Here is a 24,348-nt window from a genome sequence, read left to right on the forward strand (position 1 = left end):
AAGCGCCTGACCTGGGCTACAGAGAAGCAGCACTGGACTGTTGCATGTCATTCGGAAATCAAGGTGCCAGAGTGTGGAGGAAGACTAGGGAGAGGGAAATGCCAAAATGCCTGAAGTCCAGTGTCAAGTACCCACAGTCAGTGATGGTCTGGGGTGCCATGTCAGCTGCTGGTGTTGGTCCACTGTGTTTTATCAAGGGCAGGGTCAATGCAGCTAGCTATCAGGAGATTTTGGAGCACTTCATGCTTCCATCTGCTGAAAAGCTTTATGGAGATGAAGATTTCATTTTTCAGCACGACCTGGCACCTGCTCACAGTGCCAAAACCACTGGTAAATGGTTTACTGACCATGGTATTACTGTGCTCAATTGGCCTGCCAACTCTCCTGACCTGAACCCCATAGAGAATCTGTGGGATATTGGGAAGAGAAAGTTGAGAGACGCAAGACCCAACACTCTGGATGAGCTTAAGGCCGCTATCGAAGCATCCTGGGCCTCCATAACACCTCAGCAGTGCCACAGGCTGATTGCCTCCATGCCACGCCGCATTGAAGCAGTCATTTCTGCAAAAGGATTCCCGACCAAGTATTGAGTGCATAACTGAACATAATTATTTGAAGGTTGACTTTTTTTGTATTAAAAACACTTTTATTTTTTTGGTCGGATGAAATATGCTAATTTTTTGAGATAGGAAATGTGGGTTTTCATGAGCTGTATGCCAAAATCATCAATATTAAAACAATAAAAGGCTTGAACTACTTCAGTTGGTGTGTAATGAATCTAAAATATATGAAAGTCTAATGTTTATCAGTACATTACAGAAAATAATGAACTTTATCACAATATGCTAATTTTTTGAGAAGGACCTGTACTTGTCTAGTGAAGTGACGGTACGGTATTGGGTGTACAGCTGGTTTGCATCACCATGGTGCACCCTGGGTAACGCTAAATGAAACAGCAAATACGGTGAGACAAAAAGCTCATGGACATAAAATCTAATCTATATATATATATATATATATATATATATATATATATATATATATATAGACTCTCCTCTCTGATCGTCATCGCACTGTGGATCAAGAGTTTAAGGTAGGCGATCCAGTGTGGGTCTCTACCCGGAACATTCCCTTGCGCCAACCGTCTGCCAAACTGGGGCCTACATTCATTGGTTCATAACTGGTGACACAGAAGATTAATCGGGTGACTTACAAGGTTGCTCTTCCTCCATCGATTTGAGGAGTGAACACCTTTCATGTTTCACTGCTCAAATTGGCAGCTGAGTCAGCTCACTTTATTCAAACTCCATCTCCGGTGGAGGTTCAAGGGGAGCCCGAATTCAAGGTTAATAAGATTTTGGACTCCTGTTTTGCCCAGAGGTCCCTCCAGTATTTAGTGAACTGGAAAGGATTTGGTCAAGAGGAGAGATGTTGGGTACCTTCCCGCCAGGTTCATGCGGATGAATTAGTGGCAGCTTTCCACCGTGAAAATCCAGGGAAAGTCCATTTTGGAGTCTTCTGAGCTGACTCCTCGAGGGGGGAGAAATGTAAGACACTCTCCTGTTTTGCAGTCCACTGGGGACCCCAGGATATCTCATGGGGCTCGGCCTGCGGGGGACCCCATTGGAGTAGCGGGACAGGTCACGCATGTGCCTGCGGAATCTTCGGTTTCGACTCCTTTGCGTGCGTAAGCGGTTCCGGCGTCTGAGTTGTCCGCGTGCACACTTAAGAGGAGGTTCGCAAAGGGTTACGCGGCAGAACGTACGCGCATCTTATTCACTACGCCGGTCGCTGATGGGGAATATACCTGTACATAAACTCTAGTAGATTAGAGGGCAGGCATGGGTTAAGTGATCAATGACCAGCCAAGGCCGCATATGTGTCAGGAATTAGGATAATCATATGGCCTATGAGAAATAGACACATGGCACTCTGTGATTGGCTAGCAGGTGTTTAGGAGGTGATCTCCCTGGTTGGTCAGTGCTCACTGTTGTTTTGACAACCCAGGTGTATGTTGCTGTTCACATTCTGCCAGACGACCAGTGCATGACCTCTGACTTCCTCAATCCATCTCTAAAGACTGCCTGTGGGACACTTCTATGCAGAACAGTTTGTCTCGTGTTGGACCTCGGATCGGACCCTAGAAATGTCTCGTCCCCAGGTACTACGCTACATGGACTATTTCTGTGCATATGAACTTTGGCCTGGTCTGGCTGTCCATTGTGAGTTTTCCTGCACAAGTTATTATTTGGATTGATTACCTGCATATGATTTCTGCTCTGGACTGTACTGCCGTCATTTAATAAATCCACCATTGTCAAAACTCTGGTTGTTTGGGGTTCTGCACCATTACAATGGTTATATACAAACCTTCAAATTGTATTTTATAATATAGTATCATGGTCAACCCAATAACTGTAACAAGGGATTCCAGCAACAATGTATTATCCAGAAAACTGGCATACTAGTTTGACAAATTCCACCACCCTGTATTTTTTTGTGATTGATCTATTAGTGACTGCAAATCTACCTTTTTATGACAGTAACTAATGGGTCGAAAAAGGCTAGAAAAATGAAATTTAACAAAAATTTATATTACAATCGGGCTCATTACAAGTTCATCTCTCTCCAGCTGCAGTAGTGAGATGAGGGCAAATACTGTACATTTCTTGTTGTTCCCAATTAGTGTTGAGCGCGAATATTCGAATTGCGAATTTTTTTCTCTAATATCGCGATTTCGCGAATATTTATAATGTAGTTCTATATATTTGTGAAATCGATTTTTTTTTTTTTTTTTTTTTTTTTTTTTTTTTTTAATGCTCCAGTCAGTGCCCGTTGCTTCCGTGCTCATGGAGCGTCCCCATCACCATGGGAATGTCTCCATATACTAGAGTGTACTGTCGGATTTGAGAATTACGTTGAAATCGCAATTCGATTAATTCAAGTTATAATAATCGAATTGCGATTTCAACTTAAGCACTGCTATATTTCATATTTGTTAATTCTAGCCTACTATGAAATATAGCAGTGCTAAGTTGAAATCGCCATGCGATTACTTCGAGTTATATTAATCGCATCGCGATTTCAACTTGAACCTGGTTTGCTATAGTTGGCTTCAATGGCTTGGTAGAATTTGCGAATATACGAATGTATTCGTCATATTCCACAAAACGAAGATATTCTCATCTTCGTTTTAGCTACCTATTTATCAACTTCGCGAATTCTAACAATCATATAGGAAAGTTGACTATAGAGACAGCTAAGTTTAATTCGCTATGCGATTATATTACTTAGCTTTTTTTAAATAAATAGAATAATTATAATACCTGATAATTATTATAATTATTCTATTTAAATATAATCGATAGCGAATTCAACTTAGCTGTCTCTATAGTCAACTTTCCTATATGATTGCTAGAATTCGCGAAGTTCATGAATAGGTAGCTAAAACGAAGATGGAGAATATCTTCGTTTTGTGGAATATGACGAAACATTCGTATATTCGTTTTGTGGAATATGACGAATACATTTGTCATATTCGCTAATTCTACCAAGCCAACCATAGTAAACCAGGTCCAAGTTAAAATCGCAATGCGATTAATATAACTCGAAGTAATCGCATGGCGATTTCAACTTGGCACTGCTATATTCCATAGTAGGCTAGAATTAACGAATATGGAATATAGCAGTGCTGTAGTTGAAATCGCAATTCGATTATTATAACTTGAATGAATCGAATTGCGATTTCAACTTAGTACTGCTGTATTCCATATTAGGCTAGAATTAACGAATATAGAATATAGCAGTACTAAGTTGAAATCGCAATTCGATTCATTCACATTATAATAATCTACTTGCGATTTAAACTTTTTACGTATATTCTTAATATTGCTCTAACTTCGTCTTTTAGAATATTACGAATATTCTAAAAGACTAAGTTAGAGCAATATTAAGAATATTCGTAAAATACACATATAGCCTAGCCATAGTCAATTAGTCATAGGAACGTTGCCTAAGAAAAAAAATCGCAATACGCGATTAATTGAATTGCATATTAATCGCGATAATTGGAATAATTACGAATATTCGATTTTGACAAATATAACACGAATATTCAATCGAAATCGAATATGGCACCTCCCGCTCATCCCTATTCCCAATAAAGAAAATGTAGGACAACTTACTGAGGAGGAAGTTACTGTACCAGATTTACATTTAACTCAGTCCATAAATCAGTCTGGATCTATCAACTAAACATCCTTGCCTCTAATGGCCTAAATGAAATAAACAAAATGATAATATAAACATAAATACAATAAAAGTCAAATTAATATTCATTACATATCTATTAATTCCAAAAAAACTACAAATAAAAAATATAATCTAGTCTCCATTAAAAATCACCATCAATATATGGAAGAAACCCAAAAACCTAGAAATCACCATTAATATAATTAAATATATAGATACAAACTATAAATATATCCCTTCATCTTGCCTTTATATGTTTATAGGGTTTTGTGTTGTGTTTTTGTGTGTTTTTTCGCTTCTTCTTCTTATTATTGTCTGTTTGTTTTTATTATTTCCTCCAACATAGACACATTATATTGTCTACTATAAGAGTCACACCCCTCAAAACGAAATATGTACGAGCATATGTTAAATGTCTCTCCACAGACACCCCACACATGAAGCTTCTCATCAGCACACCCAAGAGCCACAGCATCACTATACAGTACACGCATCCCATCCGCGCAACATCGCGAGTGGCACGCTGAAGAGACAGTGCCTTCATAATAAAGTCGCCAGGATGTCGGAGGGTGGCAGGGTTCCGTCGCGCCGAAGCTGGACCATTCCCAAGCTCACGTCGGAGTTGTTGAAAAGGGGTATCCCTTTCTCGGCCACTGCTAGGAAGGCGGAGCTGTACCGCTTGCTCGTGGCGGGTACAGCTGGTCCTAGCCAAGAGGAGGTGTCTATGGCCACAGTACAGACTTCTCTTTCATAGTTGCATGTCATGATCAATAACTTGACGTCCTCAATCACCAATATTCAGGCGAGGTTGGAGACGGAGTCTCAGAATGCAGTTGTCGCTCATCCTCCACCAGATTTACCTGTTGCCTCCACATCCGCCGCAGGTTGCTCAGGTACAATGTCCCCTGTGCCCAACATCACACCTGGTCATTTTATCCCCGCAAATATCAAGAAGGACATACTTGAGGGTAGAGACGTGAAACTAGCTTCCTTACTGATTGCCACTGGAGATCTCTCCGATAACAAAGTTATTGCCTGTGGCTACGTTTCAGTGGTTCTCAAGAGACGTGACCAGAGGCTCAATCGGAAGTTAATGATTCCGGAATTCGTTCTGGCATTCAGCTTGTACAGGGATGTCATCTGCTCTGTCCGTTAAGCCAGGAGTGAGAAGTTTAATCTCTACCTTTTATAGAGTCACTGATTTGGGGCATAAGTATGGCAGTGGTGTGTTTTTCAACTACCACTGTTCTTTTTCTGCAAAAGCAGTGGCAACACTTAGTCAGTTTCAGTTTACCACTAATTGGGCCAACATAGACACTGAGATCTTCTGCAGACACTTTGCTGGGCTTAAAGCCCCAATCGTGTTCTCTGTGTCAGTCTATATTTCATACGGCCGAATGGTGTCATAGCGCAACCGCCGGCTCAGAGTTGAGTTTCAAAGTCCCTGCAGACGGTCCGTCGGATGCTCACGGGGTACCGGCATGGTGGATAAATTAGGTCGCCCTATCAAACATTTAGGGAGAGCCCAGATTTGCATCAACTTTAATTTCTCAGCTTTTAATTACAGGCAATGTCGTCTGCTTCATGTCTGCACCAATTGTTTCAGAGCTCCCCCTAAGATAGCGTGCACATTAAAGTCAGATAAAGCTTACATGAGTGTCATAAACACTGATTATTTACAGTTATGTCTGCAATGTCACCATGACCCTAAGTTCGTCAATTTCTTGATCACCAGGTTCATGGTAGGGTTCCATACAGGACTGGTCGCTCTGCCAGACGTTACGTACGAGTGCAAATATTTACAGTCTGCTTAGAGGGCCCCAACTTTAGTGGACAAGTTGTTAGAGGCTGAGTTAGAGAAAGGGTTTCCCATAGGGCCTTTTTCGGTGTCTCCAACAACCGCTGGAGGGTTAGTCCAGTAGGGGTAGTCACAGGTAAATTTAGCAGAAAGGAGAGGCTGATCTACGACCTCTCAGCCCCGCATCCTTCTCACATTGCCAGCCTCAATTCCCTCATTCCGTCAGAGGAAGTCTTCTACGATAGATCAGGCCATAGCAACCATCATGCAGTTAGGGCCTGGGACCTACTTGTCTAAGGCAGACATATTCGATGCTTTCAAACTCCTTCCCATCATGCCTGTGCTCTGGCAATAGTAATGTAAAAACTCCAGCAAATAGCGTTGCAAAAAGGAATCTTTTAAAAGACATATGCGGCTGTGTAAAATTCATGACGTTTCGGCCATACATTAGCCTTCATCAGACTACAGCAAAACAAAAGGAAGAAAAGAAAATAATATGAACACATCTTATATATACATATTTATAAAGTGTGCCATGGCAAGTGACATAGAATGTGGCACATAAGTATAAAGCAGTAATTCAAGTAAAAGGCGATAATTAAGGTCCAGAGAATTCTGTAATTTTGTCCAACAATCCGTGTTCAGACATATCCTTGGTGCAGGTGATGTATTCCGATCCCATCTTCAATGAGAACATGTTAAGGAATATAATGTTCATGTGAACAGCAGTCCGTAGAATGCTTACAAGTCCGTGGGCATCAGCAGCGTTACAGAAATGGAGCATAGATGTTGTCATGATAAAAGATGATTTCAACAGTACTAAGATAGGTTATCCCTATGCTGCAATTAAACACCAGTATATAGATCTAACCTGGATAAAGTGAATTGGCAATGGATCCATGGATAGATGGAAGGGAACGGAGAAGGGGGAAGGGAGAGAGTGAGAGCACAAGGCTAGAGATGAGGTAAGGAGGATACACACTATATAAAGCATCGCTACAGGTCTTATATGCAGTTTGTCATAAGTAAACTGGTATTGTCCTACCTTCTGCCGCTTAAGGATGGATGTCCAGGATGTGGGCGTAGTGTGAAATGTGCAGTAGCACTGTCTGGGATGCGCCTCTGAGATCCAGGACGCGCGCCCTTATTTGAAGGAGTGTGTCCGGTAATGAGGGTCATGGCGCATGCGCACTGAGTTCCGTTGCGTGTCACGTCTCACTCCTGTTTATAGATAGGATCCGGTATGTCTGGTATGGATGCGCCTCAAGCCTCGCTTGAGGTTTTAGTGTTGCGCATGCGCAGATGGTATAGGTGCGTATCAAGCCTCGCTGTGAGTGCCATTATGAGTGTACGGGATATTTGAAGAGTACAGTATCGCAGTACCTGATGTAGGGTAAAATAGGATAGAATGAAAACGGACTAATCTATGAGGGAGAATAAGTCATAGAAGATAAAACGACATAAGGGACATCAATATGGATAGATGATAATGATATATGACATATGGACATAAGACAAAAGACATTAGACAAAAGACATTAGACAGTCATAGGAGATATCAGAAAGATAACCTATAATAACATGAAAACATGGATACTATACCATAACGTGAAAAGGATACTAAAGATGACCCAACGTAGTGAAGGGTGGTGCGACTAATTCATCTAAAAAGGAACAACAGAATACATGAGAAAGTGGTGGAGACTATGTTATCACATACTACTGTTGATATAGATAGGCATATATTAAAATATAGAGGTGTCTAGGTTTCAGAGTAACCGGACGTGGGGGAGGTTTTTTTTTAAAGAAAAAGGAATGGATTAAAAATGTCAAATGGGAGGTAAGGAGGGACAACTTGGATATACACTGCTGGGTATCAAGGTCTGGTATCTGTTATTATGTTATGGTTAGTTCAGAAAAGGCTATGTATTTCATAGTCCCTATTTAATCCTTTGGGTTCCAGACTGTCAAGTGTATGAATCCAATATGCTTCCCTCTTTTTCAATAATTTGATTCTATCACCTCCCCTTCTACTGGGTGTCACCTGTTCGATTACTTGATATTTGAGTTGTGAGAGATTGTGGCCTGCAGATTCGAAATGTGCTGGTACCGGAAGTAATAGATTTTTTCGTCTAATATTAGATTTGTGTTGGCATATGCGATCGCGTATTTTTTGGGTTGTTTCCCCTACATATATCTTACCACAGGGACACTTTAATAAGTACACTACAAAATTGGTTTCACATGTAAAGAAACCGCGAATTGGGAAGCTTTTGCCTGACTGTGGGTGATGAAATTGGGGTCCTTTTAATACATTCGAGCACTGGGAGCAATGTATACATGGAAAAGTTCCTGTCTTTTGTTTCTGTATAAAAGTCTGTCTAGGGATGGTCTTAGTCGGGCCTATATCAGCCTTCACAATTAGGTCCCGTAAATTTTTGGGCCGGCGTGTACAGGGTAGTATGGGGTTTTTAAATTCACTAATATCTGAGTAGGCTTTTTGTAAGAGGGGCCAGTGGTTCCTAATACTATTGATTATTTTGTTAACACTTGGATGGAAGGTGTGGACAAATGGTATCCTATTGGTTATTCCTGATTGTTTTTTTATTTTGGGTTTAATTGTTTCATGGAGAAGGTGTTGTGGATAGCCACGCGTTAGGAATCGCTGTTTCATTTCCGTTAATCTGATTTGTTGAAGTGGGACTGTTTTGACTATGCGGCGTATCCGTTCAAATTGAGAATGTGGGAGTGACTTTTTTGTATTTATAGAATGGAAACTGGAAAAGTGTAATAGGCTATTACGGTCTGTTGATTTTCTGAATAGATCTGTGGTAAGGGAACCATCTGGAAGTTTGGTAACCATGGTGTCAAGGAAGTTGATGGAATCAGAATGGTAGTGTATAGTGAATTGTAATTCCGGGTGAATAGAATTCAGAAATGTGTGAAATTCCACTAGGGAGTCCAATGTGCCATCCCATATGCAAAAAATGTCGTCGATATAACGCTTCCATGTAAGTACTTGTGTAAAAAATGAGTGTGGGTAAACATAGGTCTCTTCAAAATCTGACATATATAAGTTTGCATAAGGGGGCGCCACATTGGACCCCATAGCGGTACCCTGTTGTTGTAGGTAGTAGTTGTCCTGAAATAGGAAGAAATTATTCAGTAGGATGAGCTCAAGTAGATCCATGTAGAAGTCAATTAACTTGGGTTGTATGTCTTGTGAGGAAAGGAGTTTACGAGCTGCATGTAGGCCTTTTGAGTGTTGAATGGATGTGTATAGACTTACAACGTCCCATGTGACTAGGAGGGTATTAGTGGATAGTGGGGGTAGATTGTCAAGTAGTGTTAAAAAAGAGGATGTGTCGAGTAAAAATGATTTAGTATTTCTAATGATGGGAGTGAATACTTTTTCCAGCAGGATGGATAGGGGTGAAAGTACAGAGTCGGTAGAGGCCACTATAGGTCGGCCTGGGGGATTCAAAAGATCCTTATGTACTTTGGGTAGTACATAAATGACAGGCATAATGGGATTAGGTTTGGATAGGAAGGTCACTATCGACTCGTCAATTACCCCCAATCCAAGGTAATGTTGTAAAACTGATTGTATTTTCTCTGTCACAGATTTGGTCGGGTCTTTGGTTAATTTAATGTATACGGATTGATCATTGAGTTGACGATTGATTTCGTCGATGTATTTGTGTTTGTCCATGACAACCAAGGCCCCTCCCTTGTCCGCTGGTTTGAGGACAAGGTCTTTCTTCCGTATGAGAGTTGAAAGAGCTTGTCTTTCCGTATTATCTAGGTTGTGCATAAATTTATATTTGCCCATGGCTAGGTTTTTCCTAAACTGGGACATGTCTTGTTGGATAAGGGTAATAAAGGTCTCAATGGCTGGTTGAGTCTTAGGGGGTGTATAGTGACTTTTATTGCGTAAACCTAGATCACGGATAGATATCTCTGATTTTGGTAACCGGTCTTCTCTGTTAGTGTTGGTAGGATTGCCAGAGAAATGGACCTTGAGTCTAATGTTCCTGAATAGTCTCTGTAAATCTATATCAAGTTGGAAAGTATCCAACTGATTAGATGGACAGTAAGAAAGCCCTTTCTCTAATAGGGACATTTCAGCCGGCCCTAGTGTGTGTGAGGATATGTTAATCACTAGTGATTGTACCTGTGATCTTGTGACGATGCCGGAATTTTCTCGTGTAGTGGTGTTGGTTTGTCCTCTTTGGCTTTGACTTTGGCCTCTTCTGCCCTGGGATCGCCGTTGTCGGTTGTCTGGTCTGTACTGGAAGTTAGTGTCGCCACTAGAGCCTGACTGAGCTGAATCCCTGGATGATGACCGTTTATTGGTGTAGTTGAACCGGTTGTTGGTGGTATCTGACCATCTGTAGACTCGGTTGTGTCTGTAGTCTTCAGTATCCCTGAAAAATTTGTTCCTTTTTGTTGTCTCCACTTATTTTCGTTGCTGTGCCAGGGATGTTGTTATTTTTTCTTTCAGTTGATTGTAGTCTTCTGGTGTTATAATGTCTTGCAGTTGTTCTTCGATTGTATGAATTTCTGTTTTAGTTGTGCTGATGGCGTTATGCAGATATGAAAGGGTAAGAGTCATCAAGTCGAAGGAGCACTTATTTAATATTTGTTCAAATTTTTCGCAGAATTCCTGATTTTCTTTGAAAAATGTTGGTCTAGTGCGTATACGTAACCCACGCGGGATGCGTTGTACCTTCAGGTATTCGGCTATTGTAACGCTGTGCAATTCATAGTTGAGCAATCGTCGAGATTCTCGCTCTAGGTCGCGTGCCTTGAATTCGGAAGGCGGTGTTTGTAGAAAATTCCCGGAAAGTTGTACTTGGGACAAGATTTCAGAAATCTCCTCCTGTTGGTATGATAGTGTGCCACTTGCCATGGTTATGCAGGTGCACCACTCTGTCAGGGAGAGTAAATGTATAAGCAAAACTTCGTGGCACTCTGCCGTCCGTTTGCCGCTGGAAGTCGGGTTCCCACCCCGTTTCAATAGTAATGTAAAAACTCCAGCAAATAGCGTTGCAAAAAGGAATCTTTTAATAGACATATGCGGCTGTGTAAAATTCATGAAGTTTCGGCCATACATTAGCCTTCATCAGACTACAGCAAAACAAAAGGAAGAAAAGAAAATAATATGAACACATCTTATATATACATATTTATAAAGTGTGCCATGGCAAGTGACATAGAATGTGGCACATAAGTATAAAGCAGTAATTCAAGTAAAAGGCGATAATTAAGGTCCAGAGAATTCTGTAATTTTGTCCAACAATCCGTGTTCAGACATATCCTTGGTGCAGGTGATGTATTCCGATCGGAATACATCACCTGCACCAAGGATATGTCTGAACACGGATTGTTGGACAAAATTACAGAATTCTCTGGACCTTAATTATCGCCTTTTACTTGAATTACTGCTTTATACTTATGTGCCACATTCTATGTCACTTGCCATGGCACACTTTATAAATATGTATATATAAGATGTGTTCATATTATTTTCTTTTCTTCCTTTTGTTTTGCTGTAGTCTGATGAAGGCTAATGTATGGCCGAAACGTCATGAATTTTACACAGCCACATATGTCTATTAAAAGATTCCTTTTTGCAACGCTATTTGCTGGAGTTTTTACATTACTATTGAAACGGGGTGGGAACCCGACTTCCAGCGGCAAACGGACGGCAGAGTGCCACGAAGTTTTGCTTATACATTTACTCTCCCTGACAGAGTGGTGCACCTGCATAACCATGGCAAGTGGCACACTATCATACCAACAGGAGGAGATTTCTGAAATCTTGTCCCAAGTACAACTTTCCGGGAATTTTCAACAAACACCGCCTTCCGAATTCAAGGCACGCGACCTAGAGCGAGAATCTCGACGATTGCTCAACTATGAATTGCACAGCGTTACAATAGCCGAATACCTGAAGGTACAACGCATCCCGCGTGGGTTACGTATACGCACTAGACCAACATTTTTCAAAGAAAATCAGGAATTCTGCGAAAAATTTGAACAAATATTAAATAAGTGCTCCTTCGACTTGATGACTCTTACCCTTTCATATCTGCATAACGCCATCAGCACAACTAAAACAGAAATTCATACAATCGAAGAACAACTGCAAGACATTATAACACCAGAAGACTACAATCAACTGAAAGAAAAAATAACAACATCCCTGGCACAGCAACGAAAAGAAGTGGAGACAACAAAAAGGAACAAATTTTTCAGGGATACTGAAGACTACAGACACAACCGAGTCTACAGATGGTCAGATACCACCAACAACCGGTTCAACTACACCAATAAACGGTCATCATCCAGGGATTCAGCTCAGTCAGGCTCTAGTGGCGACACTAACTTCCAGTACAGACCAGACAACCGACAACGGCGATCCCAGGGCAGAAGAGGCCAAAGTCAAAGCCAAAGAGGACAAACCAACACCACTACACGAGAAAATTCCGGCATCGTCACAAGATCACAGGTACAATCACTAGTGATTAACATATCCTCACACACACTAGGGCCGGCTGAAATGTCCCTATTAGAGAAAGGGCATTCTTACTGTCCATCTAATCAGTTGGATACTTTCCAACTTGATATAGATTTACAGAGACTATTCAGGAACATTAGACTCAAGGTCCATTTCTCTGGCAATCCTACCAACACTAACAGAGAAGACCGGTTACCAAAATCAGAGATATCTATCCGTGATCTAGGTTTACGCAATAAAAGTCACTATACACCCCCTAAGACTCAACCAGCCATTGAGACCTTTATTACCCTTATCCAACGAGACATGTCCCAGTTTAGGAAAAACCTAGCCTATGGGCAAATATAAATTTATGCACAACCTAGATAATACGGAAAGACAAGCTCTTTCAACTCTCATACGGAAGAAAGACCTTGTCCTCAAACCAGCGGACAAGGGAGGGGCCTTGGTTGTCATGGACAAACACAAATACATCGACGAAATCAATCGTCAACTCAATGATCAATCCGTATACATTAAATTAACCAAAGACCTGACCAAATCTGTGACAGAAAATACAATCAGTTTTACAACATTACCTTGGATTGGGGGTAATTGACGAGTCGATAGTGACCTTCCTATCCAAACCTAATCCCATTATGCCTGTCATTTATGTACTACCCAAAGTACATAAGGATCTTTTGAATCCCCCAGGCCGACCTATAGTGGCCTCTACCGACTCTGTACTTTCACCCCTATCCATCCTGCTGGAAAAAGTATTCACTCCCATCATTAGAAATACTAAATCATTTTTACTCGACACATCCTCTTTTTTAACACTACTTGACAATCTACCCCCACTATCCACTAATACCCTCCTAGTCACATGGGACGTTGTAAGTCTATACACATCCATTCAACACTCAAAAGGCCTACATGCAGCTCGTAAACTCCTTTCCTCACAAGACATACAACCCAAGTTAATTGACTTCTACATGGATCTACTTGAGCTCGTCCTACTGAATAATTTCTTCCTATTTCAGGACAACTACTACCTACAACAACAGGGTACCGCTATGGGGTCCAATGTGGCGCCCCCTTATGCAAACTCATATATGTCAGATTTTGAAGAGACCTATGTTTACCCACACTCATTTTTTACACAAGTACTTACATGGAAGCGTTATATCGACGACATTTTTTGCATATGGGATGGCACATTGGACTCCCTAGTGGAATTTCACACATTTCTGAATTCTATTCACCCGGAATTACAATTCACTATACACTACCATTCTGATTCCATCAACTTCCTTGACACCATGGTTACCAAACTTCCAGATGGTTCCCTTACCACAGATCTATTCAGAAAATCAACAGACCGTAATAGCCTATTACACTTTTCCAGTTTCCATTCTATAAATACAAAAAAGTCACTCCCACATTCTCAATTTGAACGGATACGCCGCATAGTCAAAACAGTCCCACTTCAACAAATCAGATTAACGGAAATGAAACAGCGATTCCTAACGCGTGGCTATCCACAACACCTTCTCCATGAAACAATTAAACCCAAAATAAAAAAACAATCAGGAATAACCAATAGGATACCATTTGTCCACACCTTCCATCCAAGTGTTAACAAAATAATCGATAGTATTAGGAACCACTGGCCCCTCTTACAAAAAGCCTACTCAGATATTAGTGAATTTAAAAACCCCATACTACCCTGTACACGCCGGCCCAAAAATTTACGGGACCTAATTGTGAAGGCTGATATAGGCCCGACTAAGACCATCCCTAGACAGACTTTTATACAGAAACAAAAGACAGGAACTTTTCCATGTATACATTGCTCCCAGTGCTCGAATGTATTAAAAGGACCCCAATTTCATCACCCACAGTCAGGCAAAAGCTTCCCAATTCGCGGTTTCTTTACATGTGAAACCAATTTTGTAGTGTACTTATTAAAGTGTCCCTGTGGTAAGATATATGTAGGGGAAACAACCCAAAAAATACGCGATCGCATATGCCAACACAAATCTAATATTAGACGAAAAAATCTATTACTTCCGGTACCAGCACATTTCGAATCAGCAGGCCACAATCTCTCACAACTCAAATATCAAGTAATCGAACAGGTGACACCCAGTAGAAGGGGAGGTGATAGAATCAAATTATTGAAAAAGAGGGAAGCATATTGGATTCATACACTTGACAGTCTGGAACCCAAAGGATTAAATAGGGACTATGAAATACATAGCCTTATCTGAACTAACCTTAACATAATAACAGATACCAGACCTTGATACCCAGCAGTGTATATCCAAGTTGTCCCTCCTTACCTCCCATTTGACATTTTTAATCCATTCCTTTTTCTTTAAAAAAAAACCCTCCCCCACGTCCGGTTACTCTGAAACCTAGACACCTCTATATTTTAATATATGCCTATCTATATCAACAGTAGTATGTGATAACATAGTCTCCACCACTTTCTCATGTATTCTGTTGTTCCTTTTTAGATGAATTAGTCGCACCACCCTTCACTACGTTGGGTCATCTTTAGTATCCTTTTCACGTTATGGTATAGTATCCATGTTTTCATGTTATTATAGGTTATCTTCCTGATATCTCCTATGACTGTCTAATGTCTTTTGTCTATATGTCCATATGTCATATATCATTATCATCTATCCATATTGTTGTCCCTTATGTCCTTTTATCTTCTATGACTTATTCTCCCTCATAGATTAGTCCGTTTTCATTCTATCCTATTTTACCCTACATCAGGTACTGCGATACTGTACTCTTCAAATATCCCGTACACTCATAATGGCACTCACAGCGAGGCTTGATACGCACCTATACCATCTGCGCATGCGCAACACTAAAACCTCAAGCGAGGCTTGAGGCGCATCCATACCAGACATACCGGATCCTATCTATAAACAGGAGTGAGACGTGACACGCAACGGAACTCAGTGCGCATGCGCCATGACCCTCATTACCGGACACACTCCTTCAAATAAGGGCGCGCGTCCTGGATCTCAGAGGCGCATCCCAGACAGTGCTACTGCACATTTCACACTACGCCCACATCCTGGACATCCATCCTTAAGCGGCAGAAGGTAGGACAATACCAGTTTACTTATGACAAACTGCATATAAGACCTGTAGCGATGCTTTATATAGTGTGTATCCTCCTTACCTCATCTCTAGCCTTGTGCTCTCACTCTCTCCCTTCCCCCTTCTCCGTTCCCTTCTATCTATCCATGGATCCATTGCCAATTCACTTTATCCAGGTTAGATCTATATACTGGTGTTTAATTGCAGCATAGGGATATCCTATCTTAGTACTGTTGAAATCATCTTTTATCATGACAACATCTATGCTCCATTTCTGTAACGCTGCTGATGCCCACGGACTTGTAAGCATTCTACGGACTGCTGTTCACATGAACATTATATTCCTTAACATGTTCTCATTGAAGATGGGATCGGAATACATCACCTGCACCAAGGATATGTCTGAACACGGATTGTTGGACAAAATTACAGAATTCTCTGGACCTTAATTATCGCCTTTTACTTGAATTACTGCTTTATACTTATGTGCCACATTCTATGTCACTTGCCATGGCACACTTTATAAATATGTATAAATAAGATGTGTTCATATTATTTTCTTTTCTTCCTTTTGTTTTGCTGTAGTCTGATGAAGGCTAATGTATGGCCGAAACGTCATGAATTTTACACAGCCGCATATGTCTATTAAAAGATTCCTTTTTGCAACGCTATTTGCTGGAGTTTTTACATTACTATTGAAACGGGGTGGGAACCCGACTTCCAGCGGCAAACGGACGGCAGAGTGCCACGAAGTTTTGCTTATACATGTGCTCTGGCAATGGCATGGTATAAAATTAAGGAATTTGTACTATTTTGCCACAAAGCTAACGTTTGGCTCCAAGAGTAGCCCTTGGTTGTTTGATCATTTTGCGCCGGCCCTGCATTGGATTTTGGAAACCAAGTTCCACTGCGAACATGTCATCCCCTATCTGGTCCCAGAGTGCACCTGTCTTTGCTTTTGTTATATTATTTATACTGTTTATCACATCCACACATTTTCTCTCCTGTGTAGGATGTCCATTGTGGTACCTGTGGTCCGCTGCAGGCATCCTCCATTGTATACATTTTTGCTGGGGATTGTCATTAGCAGCGGATCACAAGTGCAGGATCTGTCCCCCCGGTATAGATGCACCACTGCATATGGGGTTGAGCACTTCCTGCTTTTTAATACCACGCCAATTTGTAGTTTCTATTAATTGTCTCTTGTAGGTGTAGAAATTCCTAGTCTGAATGTACCTTTATTTCCATCTATAGGCAGCATTCTGGTGCACATGTAAGGCCCGGGCTATATCAGCCAGTCTTGGGTGGGGCTCAGCGCTCTCTGCCTCCTCCCATTGTATGTATGGTTACATGCTGGAGGTTACTGGGAGATTGCTTTGAGTCGGACCTTGCACTCCTGTAATTTGCCCACTGGCTCCTGGTATTGCCCACACATCCCAGGTAGGTTTAGCATTAGGTCCCGAGCTACTTGAGAAACCTTGGCGCGGTGCTCCTCATGTAGGACATGTTGGCTAATCTCTCAATTTTAACACCAGTTTGAGGGCTTAGTAAGACCACATAGTGCACCTGTCTTTGTTTTTGTTATATTATTTATACTGTTTATCACATCCACACATTTGCTATCCTGTGTAGGAGGTCCATTGTGGTACTTGTGGTACGCTGCAGGCATCCTCCATTGTATGCATTTTTGCTGGGAATTGCCATTAGCAGCGGACCACAAGTGCAGGATCTGCCCCCCCCCCCCCCGTATAGATGCACCACGGTATATGGGGTTGAGCACTTCCTGTTTTTTAATACCACGCCAATTTGTAGTTTGGATTTTCTACAGACTTCAGCCTTGTTGGAACTTTACCCTATAGTGACTGCCGCATACGTTTGGGGTAGCTCATGGGCCAATTCCTCGGTTGTGTTAATTTCAGATATATCGACTACAGTGGACATTTTAACAAGAGGTAGATCTAAATCCCCACACGTTATTTCTTTCATGAGACTTTTAGTGCAGCTCTCGTTACAATACAACTTTCACTACTGTTGTTCACATGTCCGAGGTACACAGAACGTGGCAGCTGACGCATTATCACGGGCAAAGTTCTCCCTCTTTTCACAGGTCATGCCAGAAGCGGACGTCATAGGGGCCTCTATTCCTCCTTACTCAGCGTTAGTTCTGGACTAGCAAACCATCTGGTTACTGCACACAGCCTGGAAGCCAGGTCCCTGTCATCTAACACAGCTAGGAGTTACAACACAGGTTGGGATCTGTTCGGCAGGTTTCAGAAGAGTTACCCCCAGGGAAATACTAGCTTTATAGATTATATTTTGACGTTCATAGGATACTGCCACTCGCAATTGAAGTTATCCCACAACACTGTTCAGTCCTTCCTGGCTGGGGTACAACATTTCTCAGCCATTAGTCATCTGGAGCGGGGGTCCATGTTTTCTGCTCATGTTATCAAGGCCACCATGAGAGGTTTGGGTAAATGTATTATGGAAGGCCAGCCTCACAGACAGGCCATCACTGGTAAGATCTTTCGGGACCTGTCTGACATGTTGGATAGAGCCCTTTTCGGTGTACTGCCCAGTTTAGTGCTTAAAGCCACCATCTACTTAGCATTCTACGGGTTAATGAGGCCAAGCAAGTTCATGTGTACTTGCACCAATAGCAGGTTTGTCAGCCTCAACCAGTTGAGCCTGAGCCCCGACAGTTACACGCTGTCTTTACCATCATCAAGACATCTAAGACAGGATCCCCCACTCAGGTCATTTTCTTTCCGACGTCTCATTCATGGTGCCCGATTCAGGTGTTTCAGCAGTTACTGACAGCCTTAGCAGACAGAGACCCAGACAGTCCTCTTTTGCTGTTTCCCACAGCACCACTCACCACCTCTCAGTTTGAATGTCATGTCTGTATGCTGGTGTCCAATTTAGGGTTGAACCTGGCAACCAAGTCGGGTCACTCTTTCAGGATACGTGCAGCATCCGCTGCCTCCAGGAACAGAGTGCCGGCCCATATTATCCGCAAACTAGGTCGTAGGCGCTCTTCGTGTTTTAATAGGTATATATCTCAGCCCAATCGAGAGATGTTGCTTGCATTTCAGGATTTGGTCATGTAGTGTTGGTTTGTAATAAAGTATTGCTAATCATTGAGTTGTGGTGTTTTGCCCTTTTTTAGGCGTCCCTCCTACACAGCGGTTATAGCACAACTCAAGCCGCTTGTCACGGATGTAGAAGGGGAGAACACAAAAAGATAACAAGAAGGAAAGGAAAAGACACTAGGCCTCACCGCTAGGGAAGGAAAAGGGTCACCACCTATAAAACCCTGCTCCTGGCCCTAACTCCTATCCGTATGGGCACCTCTCGATGGTAGAGATGCCCATACACAGGAACCTGGAAAACCCTGGTGGCCCTCGGATGCCCTAAAGGTAATGACAGGGCCTAGACAACCTACTCCTTACCTGGTGAAGGAACCAGCGTCTCGCTGAGGCCTAGTAAATAACAAAGGGGGGGAATACAAAACACAACAAGCGGAACACTTAACTTCTGAGGATGATGGATGAACAGGACTTCAACAAGAACCACACTCCAGCTCTTCCAAAACCAAATAAAGCTATCCAGAGCAAGGAGTGATGGGTAAAGTCAGATTAAATAAGGATGGGTAAAGGTCACATGATCCAGATCTGAACAGGAGGTGTGGACATACCAGCAAAACACAAAGTGAAACCAAAAGAGGCTGTCAGATCACTAATGTGCACTGTCACTGGAGTGACACCGCTTAGATATAGTTAGTTAGGCAGGTTGATGGTCACGCCTCTAGTTGCCTTCGTCACACAGGTGCCGTGACCACAAGTATGAAGGCCGAATTATTGTCCCGTATTTGTTGGAGGGGCGACAGCAGCTGTAATTAACCTCACAGGTGTTCCCCTCCAGGCTCAGCGTTGGTGCTGAATTATTGTCCCGTATTTGTTGGAGGGGCGACAGCAGCTGTAATTAACCTCACAGGTGTTCCCCTCCAGGCTCAGCGTTGGTGCTGTGTACTCTCCCAACCCGCCCTTCTTTTTCATGTTACATCTTACAGGGTATGCCGTCTTTTAGGAGTCCCTCCTACGCAGCGGTTATGGCACAATTCAAGCCGCTTAGATCTAGGTAGTTAGGCAGGTTGATGGTCACGTCTCTAGTTGCCTTTGTCACACAGGTAGCCGTGAACACAAATGATATATCCACATTTATTTTCCAGAATATATATATATAAAATACCATAAACTTAGATAAAAACACTACATAAAAATAAACATAACACAAGGTATAGTATAAATTATAGTCTCGGTCGATCTATTAGCAGATGGTGCGGAGCTCTCGCACCCCTAAAAAGTGAATATGTTCCACGGCGATATTAAATGGAAAAAAAAATGTCTTATTGATACAAGCTTTCCCGTTGTGCAGTTCTAAAAGGGGTTCTCCGGGCTTATAATATTGATGACCTATTCTTGGGATAGGTCATCAATATCAGATTGGCAGGAGTTCGACACCCTGCACCCCCGCCTATAAGCTGTTTGAAGAGGAGGCGCGTGCCGTGCCAGCGCTGCCTACTCTTCACTGTTTGCTTTCTCGCCGTCGCCTCTGCATCGGTGAGCAGGTGTAATTACACCCAAGCCGTCTTATTCATTTCAATGGGACAGATCGCTCCTATAAAAGTGAAAGGGAACGATCCGTCCCATTGAAATGAATGGGACGGATAGGTGTGATATTGATGACCTATACTGAGGATAGGTAATTAATATTAAAAGCCCGGAGAACCCCTTTCATTATTTTGGCAAAAATCAATATGACAAAATATTTTTGCCAAAATAATTAACCACCCCAGCCCCCCTAGCTTAAACACCCTTAATGAACAGACCACGTTTTACAATTCTGCACTACACTACTTTCACCGTTTATTGCTCGGTCATGCAACTTAACACCCAAATTAATTTTACCTCCTTTTCTTCTCACTAATAGAGCTTTCATTTGGTGGTATTTCATTGCTGCTGACATTTTAACTTTTTTGTTATTAATCAAAATTTAACTAAATTTTTGCCCAAAAAATGACATTTTTCACTTTCAGTTGTAAAATTTTTCAAAAAAAACGACATCCATATATAAATTTTTCGCAAAATTTATTGTTCTACATGTCTTTGATAAAAAAAAAAAATGTTTGGGTAAAAAAAAAAAAATGGTTTGGGTAAAAGTTATAGCGTTTACAAACTATGGTACAAATATGAGAATTTCCGCTTTTTGAAGCAGCTCTGACTTTCTGAGCACCTGTCATGTTTCCTGAGGTTCTACAATGCCCAGACAGTAGAAAAAACCCACAAATGACCCCATTTCAGAAAGTAGACACCCTAAGGTATTCGCTGATGGGCAAAGTGAGAAGTAGTTTGAAATCAAAATGTGTAAAAAATGCCCTGTGAAATCCTAAAGGTGCTCTTTGGAATGTGGGCCCCTTTACCCACCTTGGCTCCTAGGCTGCAAAAAATTGTCACACATGTGGTATCGCTGTACTCAGGAGAAGTAGGGCAATGTGTTTTGGGGTGTCTTTTTGCATATACCCATGCTGGGTGAGAGAAATATCTCGGCAAAAGACAACTTTTCCCATTTTTTTAATACAAAGTTGGCATTTGACCAAGATATTTATCTCACCCAGCGTGAGTATATGTAAAATGACACCCCAAAACACATTGCCCAACTTCTCCTGAGTACGGCGATACCGCATGTGTGACACTTTTTTGCAGCCTACATGCGCAAAGGGGCCCACATTCCTTTTAGGAGGGCATTTTTAGACTTTTTGGATCCCAGACTTCTTCTCACGCTTTAGGGCCCCTAAAATTCCAGGGCAGTATAAATACCTCACATGTGACCCCATTTTGGAAAGAAGACACCCCAAGGTATTCAATGAGGGGCATGGCGAGTTCATAGAAGTTTTTTTTTTTTGGGCAAAAGTTAGCGGAAATAGATTTTCTTTTTTGTTTTTTTTCTCACAAAGTCTCCCTTTCCGCTAACTTGGGACAAAAAGTTAAATCTTTCATGGACTCAATATGCCCCTCACGGAATACATTGGGGTGTCTTCTTACCGAAATGGGGTCACATGTGGGGTATTTACACTGCCCTGGCATTTTAGCGGCCCTAAAGCGTGAGAAGAAGTCTGGAATATAAATGTCTAAAAAATTTTACGCATTTGGATTCCGTGAGGGGTGTGGTGAGTTCATGTGAGATTTTATTGACACAAGTTAGTGGAATATGAGACATTGTAAGAAAAAATAAAAAATCAATTTCCGCTAACTTGTGCCAAAAAAATGGTCTGAATGGAGCCTTACAGGGGGGTGATCAATGACAGGGGGGTGATCAGGGAGTGTTCATTGCCTTTAAGAGCCATGCTCAACTATAGTTACAATTTTGTATGTCTTGAGTAGGCCAAAGTAAGGTTGCACAATGGTTTCTGTGTAAAATGGTTTCTGCTTTTTAGTGTTATTCTTCTCATGAATGTACCAGTCTGAGAAGAGGCCTCCTCGTCTACTTATAAATTTATGACGGGAGATAAAGATAAGCTTTATGCAGCTGGTGATAATGACCTATACAATTAGGTATTTATTAATAAAGCAAAATATATAATATGTATGTATTCATTTAATGAGCCATAGTCCTTAGCATAAGACAATCAGTAGGACACATATATATATATATATATATATATATATATATATATATATTACTTTATATTATATGAATATATCTTATGAAGACAACATGTATCCAGTATATTATATATATTTCTCATTAAGAGAATATTCATCTCTAAAAGAGTGTCTGTAAAGATGTGTGTTTTGTAACAATTAATCACATCTTTGGTATGACGGGAGGTACTGATATCTCTGTGAGAAAACAAGGCCATTCATATCATTATGGTCCATAGATCAACAGTGTGAGAAACATTCAGAGAGACGCCTAGAGGTCTGTCTCTAATTGCTACAAGTGTCAGAATTAATCCCTATAGCTTTGAATTAAAGCTTCTAAGGTCAAATGTATAGAATACATTTTATTAAGACTTACCTAAGTTAACCTTTTATACTATTATGCAAATAGCTTACACAGCAGTGCCACCTAGGTATGAGTAGGTGACATTACAACAGTAGCAAAAGTGCATTCTGGGTAAGGTTATAATTAGAGTTGAGCGAACACCTGGATGTTCGGGTTCGAGAAGTTCGGCCGAACATCCCGGAAATGTTCGGGTTCGGGATCCGAACCCGATCCGAACTTCGTCCCGAACCCGAACCCCATTGAAGTCAATGGGGACCCGAACTTTTCGGCACTAAAAAGGCTGTAAAACAGCCCAGGAAAGAGCTAGAGGGCTGCAAAAGGCAGCAACATGTAGGTAAATCCCCTGCAAACAAATGTGGATAGGGAAATGAATTAAAATAAAAATTAAATAAATAAAAATTAACCAAAATCAATTGGAGAGAGGTTCCATAGCAGAGAATCTGGCTTCCCGTCACCCACCACTGGAACAGTCCATTCTCAGATATTTAGGCCCCGGCACCCAGGCAGAGGAGAGAGGTCCCGTAACAGAGAATCTGTCTTCATGTCAGCAGAGAATTAGTCTGCATGTCATAGCAGAGAATGAGGCTTCACGTCAGCCACCACTGCAACAGTCCATTGGCATATATTTAGGCCCAGCACACACACAGGCAGAGGAGAGAGGTCCCGTAACAGAGAATCTGGCTTCATGTCAGCAGAGAATCAGTCTGCATGTCATAGCAGAGAATCAGGCTTCACGTCAGCCACCACTGCAACAGTCCATTGTCATAAATTTAGGCCCAGCACCCAGGCAGAGGAGAGAGGTCCCGTAACAGAGAATCTGGCTTCATGTCAGCAGAGAATCAGTCTTCATATCATAGCAGAGAATCAGGCTTCACGTCACCCACCACTGTAAGAGTCAATTTTCATAAATTTAGGCCCAGAACCCAGGCAGAGGAGAAAGGTCCCGTAACAGACAATCTGGCTTCATGTCAGCAGAGAATCAGTCTTCATATCATAGCAGAGAATCAGGCTTCACGTCACCCACCACTGTAAGAGTCAATTTTCATAAATTTAGGCCCAGAACCCAGGCAGAGGAGAAAGGTCCCGTAACAGACAATCTGGCTTCATGTCAGCAGAGAATCAGTCTTCATATCATAGCAGAGAATCAGGCTTCACGTCACCCACCACTGTAAGAGTCAATTTTCATAAATTTAGGCCCAGAACCCAGGCAGAGGAGAAAGGTCCCGTAACAGACAATCTGGCTTCATGTCAGCAGAGAATCAGTCTTCATATCATAGCAGAGAATCAGGCTTCACGTCACCCACCACTGTAAGAGTCAATTTTCATAAATTTAGGCCCAGAACCCAGGCAGAGGAGAAAGGTCCCGTAACAGACAATCTGGCTTCATGTCAGCAGAGAATCAGTCTTCATATCATAGCAGAGAATCAGGCTTCACGTCACCCACCACTGTAAGAGTCAATTTTCATAAATTTAGGCCCAGAACCCAGGCAGAGGAGAAAGGTCCCGTAACAGACAATCTGGCTTCATGTCAGCAGAGAATCAGTCTTCATATCATAGCAGAGAATCAGGCTTCACGTCACCCACCACTGTAAGAGTCAATTTT

At 41.8% G+C, this 24,348-nt stretch overlaps 1 protein-coding gene across 1 annotated transcript in view; it reads right to left on the reverse strand.

Annotated features, from left to right (window-relative positions):
• LOC122938040 (cytochrome P450 2C20-like) overlaps positions 1 to 24,348 on the reverse strand; it is a 450,693-nt gene that overhangs the window by 285,115 nt on the left and 141,230 nt on the right. The gene's annotated exons all lie outside the window — the stretch shown is intronic.

The sequence above is a fragment of the Bufo gargarizans genome, chromosome 5 (genome assembly GCF_014858855.1).
Source record: "Bufo gargarizans isolate SCDJY-AF-19 chromosome 5, ASM1485885v1, whole genome shotgun sequence".
NCBI lineage: Eukaryota > Metazoa > Chordata > Amphibia > Anura > Bufonidae > Bufo > Bufo gargarizans.